We start from the raw sequence: 7254 nt of genomic DNA on the forward strand, positions 1-7254 counted from the left end.
AGTAAATAAATAAATTAAATAAATTTATATAAAAAAAAATTTCAGCTTATTTTAAGTATCTTAAGGTCTCATTATAAACAATTCTTATTGCACAATACAGTGAAAGTTATCTTAGTTTTCTTATTTTTTCCTAATTCTGAATGAAAGAGATGATTATACAGCCAATACCTGACTTAAAAACAGTTGATGCTTCAAAACTGATCCCTAGTCAGTTGTTTGAAATTGTTAAGATATTTTCCCTTTTTAAAAAGTTATAGACTTCTGCTTCCACCCAAGATGGAGAAACAGGGACAAGATCTATCCTCCTACCTGAAACAACAAAAAACTGAAAATATACGAGACAATGACTTGCAAGGCACTGACATCAGGCAACAAAAGACAGCAATCACTAAGAGATGGGAAACAAAGAGACGAGCCCTATGACTGTCATGAGAGAGTTTCCAGAGCATAGTGGAGGAAGGAAAAAAACAGGTGGAGATTGGAGACTCCCTGAGCCGAGAAGATGGAACTGATACTCCAAAGAGACAGAAGCATCTGGGGTTCTCAGGAAAGAGTAGCAAAAGGAGAAATTGCACACAGAAAGAATACCATAATACCTGAAGATCTGTAAGTCACCCCTGTAAGTATTCACCTGTGTACTGATCCATGCATGCACTGAAGAAACTACATGAGGCTTGGGAAAGAACCACCCAAAATAATTAAGGGTTACAATGCCCAATGCTCACACAAGGCAGGGAATAGTGCCTGTTGCCACCACCCAAATTGAATAACCCTCAAAAACTGAGGGACAGTAGTAGAGAACACACAAGTTTTTTTTACCTCAGTAATAGAAAATGATTAGCTTAAAAATGAGCACTGCTCTGGTACCTAACAAATCTTAAAAGTAACACCTGAAATAATCAATTTCTTAAGAAATGTAACTACCTCACAGAACAAAGCACAATAATATTTATAAAAACAGACATAAACTGTACCCAATAAAGTAAAACTTACAATGCCTGGTGAAATTCACAATGCCAATCAAAAATTATCAGACATGCAAAGAAGCAAGAAAATATGACTCATAAGAAGAAGTAATTCAATTGAGTAGGACCAACCCAGAACCAATACATACGTTAGAATTATCAAACAGGAACACTAAAACAATTAAACTGTAGTCCATGTATTCAAAAAGGTATGTAGAGACATGGAAGATATTTAAAAAATTTAAAGACCTTAATAAAAATTCTAGAGACTAAAATAAAAACACTAGATGGAATAAATGGCAAAAAGAAAAATTAATATAATGAAAACATGACAACAGAATCTATCAGAAATGAAATACATAGAGCAAAGGGAATCAAAAATGAAGTGGAAAAGCAACAGTGAGCTGTGGGGCAGTTTTAAGCAGCCTAATACAGATGTAATTGGAGTCACAGAAGGAGAGGAGTTGGAGGATGGGACTGAATAATTTTTGAAGATATAATGCTTAAAAACATTCCAAATTTGATGAAAATTATAATTGCATATCATACCTCAGTAAATCTGAGGTATGATATGCATGAAAAAAACTACCTCAAGTCACATTGTAATTAAATGGCTCAAAACCTGTGAGAAACAAACAAACAAAAAAACTTAAAAGCAGTCAAAGAAAAAACGGCACACTATGTAAGAGGAACAAAGATGAGGACCACAGCAAATCTGTCACCAGAAACAATGCAAGAGAAAAGATAGTAGAGCAATATCTTTATTACACTGAAAGAAAAAACTTAGAACATATCTTTCAAGAACAAAGGCAAATTAAAGGCTTTCAGATATACAGAGGCTGAAAGAATTCATTACACACCTGCACGCCAAGACATGTTAAAGAATGACCTTCAGGCTGAACAAAATGATGCCAGAAGGAAATTCGATCCACACAAGGAATGAAGAGCACCAGAAAATACATAAGTACCTGGGCAAAACATGAAGGAGCTTTGTACTATTATGTAAAGCTCTTTAAAAGATACTAATTGTTTAGGAAGAAAATATTTGCAAATGAATCAACGGACAAAGGATTAATCTCCAAAATACACATACAGCTCATACAGCTCAATATTAAAAAAAACAAGCAACCCAGTCAAAAAATGGGCAGAAAACCTAAATAGACATTTCTCCAAAGAAGACATACAGATGGCCAAGAAGCACATGAAAAGCTACTCAACATCACTAATCATTAGAGAAATGCAAATCAAAACTACAGTGAGGTATCACCTCACACCAGTTAGAATGGACATCATCAGAAAATCTACAAACAACAAATGCTGAAGAGGGTGTGGAGAAAAGGGAACCCTCTTGCACTGTTGGTGGGAATGTAAATTGATACAGCCAGTATGGAGAACAGTATGGAGCTTCCTTAAAAAACTAAAAATAGAACTACCATATGACCCAGCAATCCCACTACTGGGCGTATACCCAGAGAAAACCATAATTCAAAAAGACACATGCACCCCAATGTTCATTGCAGCACTATTTACAATAGCCAGGTCATGGAAGCAACCTAAATGCCCATTGACAGACGAATGGTTAAAGAAGATGTGGTACATATATACAATGGAATATTACTCAGCCATAAAAAGGAACGAAATTGGGTCATTTGTAGAGACGTGGATGGATCTAGAGACTATCATACAGAGTGAAGTAAGTCAGAAAAACTAATATGGTATATTAATGCATATATGTGGGACCTAGAAAAATGGTACAGATGAACCAGTTTGCAGGGCAGAAATAGAGACACAGATGTAGAGAACAAACGTATGGACACCAACGGGGGAAAGTGGCGGGAGTGGTGGTGGGATGAATTGGGAGATTAGGATTGACACATATACACTAATATGTATAAAATAGATAACTAATAAGAGCCTGCTGCATAAAAAAATACACATGTAATTGGAGTCACAGAAGGAGAGGAGTTGGAGGATGGGACCGAATAATTTTGAAGATACAATGCTTAAAAACATTCCAAATTTGATGAAAATTATAATTGCATATCATACCTCAGTAAATCTGAGGTATGATATGCATGAAAAAAACTACCTTAAACAATACTAATTGTTTAAACAAAAGTAGAAACCATGTATCATGGGGTTTATAATAAATGTAAAAGTAAAATGTATGTCCATGTTAGTTCAAAGGCTGGCACAGAAGACATGGAAGCACACTCTAAAGTTAGCATACTATTGATTAAGTGGTATAACATCATTTGAAGGGAGAGTGTAATGATCTAAAGATGTAAACTACAATCTTTAAAGCATCCATAAAATAGCAGAACAAAGATTTACAGCCATTCAGCCAACAAATGAATTAAAATTAAATCACAAAAAGTGTTCAGTTAATCCCAAAGAGGCCAGAACATTTTGGAAAAGGGAATAAAGAACTGGTGGGAGAAATAGAAATCAAGCAGCAAAATGATAGATTTAAATCAAACCATATGAAAAACCACAAAATATGGTCTAAACGGTCTAAATGGTCTAAACACCCCAATTAATAGGCAGAGGTTTTCCAGTTGGATAAATAAACAAAACACAACAATAGGCTGCCCATAAGAAATTCACTTCAAATATAAAGACACAAATAGGTTACACGTATGAGGATGGTAAAAGATACACCGTGTTAACAGCAATCAAAAGAAAGCTAAAATCTTTATATCAGTAGCAGAAAAAGTAGATTTCAGAACAAAGAATACTATCAGATATAAAGAAGGCCATTTCCTAATGATAAATAGGTCAATTCATCAAGAGGATATAATAATCCTAGACATTTATACACATAATAAGAGAACTTCAAACTACATGAAATGAAAACTGACAAAACTACAATGAGAAATAGACAAAGCCATAACAGTAGAAGATTTCAATATCTTTCAATAACTGATAGAACAAGTAGAGAAAAGATCAATAAGGATATAGAAAATTTGAACATCATTATTAACCAACTGGCATAATTCACATTTATAGAACATTATACCCTGCAACAGAATACAAAATTCTTGTCTTCATGCACACATTACACTTCCAAGGTAGACCATATTCCAAGTCATACTAATATTTCAATAAAATCAAAAAATGCAAATCATACAAGTATGTTTTCTGACCACAGTAGCAGGAAATAAGTATTCCATAATAGAAATATTTGGGGAAAAAAATCTCCAAATATTTGGAAAGCAAATAACACACCTCGATATAACCTATGGGTCACAAGAAATAAAAAGAGAAATTAGAAATTTTGATCTGATTAAAACAAAAATACAACATATAAAAATTTGTGGGCCGCGCCCTGCCTTTGCCCTTGCCACGCCGCCTGCCGGGGAGCGAGTCAGGTGGCGGCACTGGCTGCAGCGTGGCTGCTCCTGGCGGCTGCCGCCTTCGCGCAGCGGCAGCAGGACTTCAAGACGGTCAGCATCCGGGGCAAGATGGTGTCGCTGAAGAAGCTCCACGGCTCGGTGTCCCTGGTGGTGAACACGGCTAGCGAGTGAGGCTTCCCAGACCAGCACTACCGGGCCCTGCAGCAGCTACAGCGGGACCTGCGGTCCCATCACTTCAACGTACTTGCGTTCCTCTGCAACCAGTTTGGCCAACAGGCACCCGACAGCAGAAGGAGATGGAGAGCTTTGCCCGCCGCACCTACAGTGTCTCTTTCCCCATGTTTAGCAAGATCGCAGTCACCGGCACTGGTGCCCACCCTGCCTTCAAGTACCTGACCTAGGCTTCTGGGAAGGAGCCCACCGGGAACTTCTGTAAGTACCTAGTGGCCCCAGTTGGAAAGGTGGTAGGGCGCTTGGGACCCAACCGTGTCGGTGGAGGAGATCGGGTCCCAGATTACAGTGCTTGGGAGGAAGCTCACCCTGAAGAAGCGAGAAGACTTAAAATCGCTTTCCCTCCTCTCCCACTGTCCCCTCCCCTCCCCCCGCTGTGCACAAGTGACCAAAGCAAACTCAAATGGTGCTACAAAGGGAGAGACTACTGACTCTACTTCCTTCACTCTTATCCCACCGACCCCATCACTCCTGTCGCAGGAAAATTCTAGTAGTTTGATTCTTTGAATCTTAGAGCAACCTATAGGAACCCCTGACCAGTGAGAGCTCCTGACCAAATGACTCAGTAAGAACCTCTAGTCCATGAAAACATGTGGCAAATGGAAGTATCTGAAGCAATAATCTCCTACCGGTTATGAACTCTGTAAAATGGGGCCAATTCCTACCTCACAGGGCTGTTGTGCAGATGAGGATGAAAGGCCTATGAAAGTGTCTAGGGCAGTGACAGCTAACTAGGAGGCATTCAAAAATTATTTTCTGAAGATGGACAAAAAATAAGTTGTGATCAATAAAAACTTGAAGCCCCCCCCAAAAAAATATAATTTGTGGGCTTCCTCTATAGCAGAACTTAGAAGAAAATTTATAGTACTAACTGTCTATATTAGAAAAGTGAAAAGGTCTTAAATCAAAGACCTCAGCTTCCAATTTAAAAAACTAGAAAGGAGGAGTAAGTTAAACAGAGTGAACCAAAGGAAGGAAATAATAAATGTCAGTGTATATGTTAATAAAATCGGGAAAAAAGTAATAGAGAATATCAATGATATCAAAAGCTGGTTTTTTGAGAACTTGAAAAAAATTGATAAACTTCTAGCCAGACTTACAAGGGAAAAATGTGAGATAACACAAATTTTCAACATTGGGAAGGAGAGAAATGACATCACTGCAGATTCTAAAGATATTAAAAGGATAATAAGGATAGACAAGTTTATACCAATAAGTTCAACAACTTGGATAAAGTGGAGAGAGAACTTGAAAGACACACACTAACAAAGATCACTCGAAAATAAGCTTGGATGATATTCTGAGTAGCCTCTCTACAGCTATCAAAGAAATTGAGTTTGTTGTTACAAACCTTCCCACAAAGAAAACTCCGGCACAGATGGCTTCACTGGTGAATTTTCCCAAACACTGAAGGAAGAATTACCATTCTACATAAACTCTTCCAGAAAACTGATAATGAGTGAATACTTCCCAACTCTTCTAAATGAGGCCAGCATTACTCTGATAGCAAAACCAGACAAAAACATAACAGAAGAGAGATCACAGAAGGTATCCCTCATGAACATAGCTGAAAAAATCCTCAGCAAAATAATAAAAAATCAGATGAAACAAAAAATAAGGATAATACGTGATGACCAAGTGGAGTTTATTCCAGAAATGCAAGGTTGATTTAACGTTCAAAAATCCATCAACATTATTCCCCATATCAACAACCAAAAGAGAAAATAATATGATCATCTCGATAGGACTCAGAAAAACCATTTGAAAAAAGGCACTATCCACTCCTGAGTTTTAAAGAAATCTCTTAACAAAGCAGGAATAGAAGAAAATTTCTACAACGTGTTAAACACGGTGGTTAAGTTTACAGGGTAACCCACAAATCGATTTAGTTCTTGTATAAATTGTTATATCTATGCAATTGTCAAGAACTGGAGGCAACACTCTTGAAATCTATAGCCTGGGATTTCAGTTACTCATATTCCTTCAGCACCAGGATCCCTTGGGAGTAAGCTGGCTGCTGGCTCAGCAAACCTGGGCTTATCTATAGAACTTGGTCACACTAAAGTGTACATAATCAGTCTCGACTCTGTTAAAGGGCTGAAGACAGAAGACCACAGAGCATCTAGAGGAGATGGAAGAGGCAGTGGAACTTCTTACCTTTTTTAATCCTATAGGACCCTTATTGTCCATCTCTGTCCCAGAATAAAGACATGATTCTAATAGGTGTTAATAAACCCATGGGAGAAGAGAACATAGAGAAGGACTTTTCCAGGCTACACCAAACTTAAATGGGCTAAGATCTATAGACATCATGGATCTGAAAGAGGGGAGAGGGTTCTACCACAGGATTTTCAGCCCATTAACCAAACCAATTCGTGTACTCACTGTAGCCTGAAGTCAAAGCTGATTTCTCAAGGGCTGTGCTTTCCTGCAGAATCAATCTCGTTGTCTCGTAGTTCAGAAACCTAAAGGGAAGGAATCATACTATTTAGCTCTCAATAAAGGCTACCACAGTCCTTCAGACTCCACAGATTTAGCCCAAAATGATAGAGAAAGAAACTATGAACATACATTTCCTGTTCATTTCTCTCGGGGAAGTACCTGTATGGGAGTATGTGATCTACACCCTTGCCCCACACACACATGCAAGACTATTTCTGCTTCAGCTCTGGAATCCCACGCTGTCTAACCTAATCACTCTT

General features: G+C 37.9%; 1 pseudogene across 1 annotated transcript; it reads left to right on the plus strand.

Moving 5' to 3' along the window:
- The first annotated feature begins 502 nt into the window (after positions 1-502).
- Positions 503-5059, plus strand: LOC309966633 (glutathione peroxidase 7-like; annotated as a pseudogene). The gene is made up of 2 exons: positions 503-606; positions 4333-5059. The product of its transcript is annotated as a glutathione peroxidase 7-like (transcript).
- The last annotated feature ends 2195 nt before the right edge of the window (positions 5060-7254 follow it).

Source organism: Leucopleurus acutus (assembly GCF_964270905.1).
Source record: "Leucopleurus acutus genome assembly, chromosome: 9".
NCBI lineage: Eukaryota > Metazoa > Chordata > Mammalia > Artiodactyla > Delphinidae > Leucopleurus > Leucopleurus acutus.